This window comes from Eurypyga helias, unplaced genomic scaffold (genome assembly GCF_000690775.1).
Source record: "Eurypyga helias isolate BGI_N326 unplaced genomic scaffold, ASM69077v1 scaffold24555, whole genome shotgun sequence".
Classification (NCBI taxonomy): Eukaryota; Metazoa; Chordata; class Aves; order Eurypygiformes; family Eurypygidae; genus Eurypyga; species Eurypyga helias.
The window spans coordinates 2,795-3,208 of NW_010252404.1; positions in this window are offsets into that span (position 1 = coordinate 2,795).

Consider the following 414-nt stretch of genomic DNA (forward strand, 5'->3'; position numbering starts at 1 on the left):
GCCAGAGCCTTCTCTTCTCCAGGCTGAACAAGCCCAATTCTCTCAGCCCTTCTTCACAGGAAAGCATCTTTAATCTTAAAGTTAGGCCATACTACAAAGCACACAACAAACAAATTCCAAGTATTACTTGAGTGTTTTAATAGATATCCGTGTAGATATCCCCAATTAGCATTAAATACTTGCAACCACACTGACGAATGTTAAGCTTGCAGTCGGTATACACGCGGCTTTGCAGGGAGACATGCACAGTCCCCGCGCTTGTCAGGTCTCAGTTCGACCTCAGGTACGCCCTGAGGGGAACCTCAGTTCCCGCCTTTTTCACCCCCAAGAACAAAGCCGCGAACCCCAGGTCTGCTGCCCTCCCCACGGCCAGCTCCTCGCGGGGAGGGGAGCCTCCTCCCCTCACCCCCACGC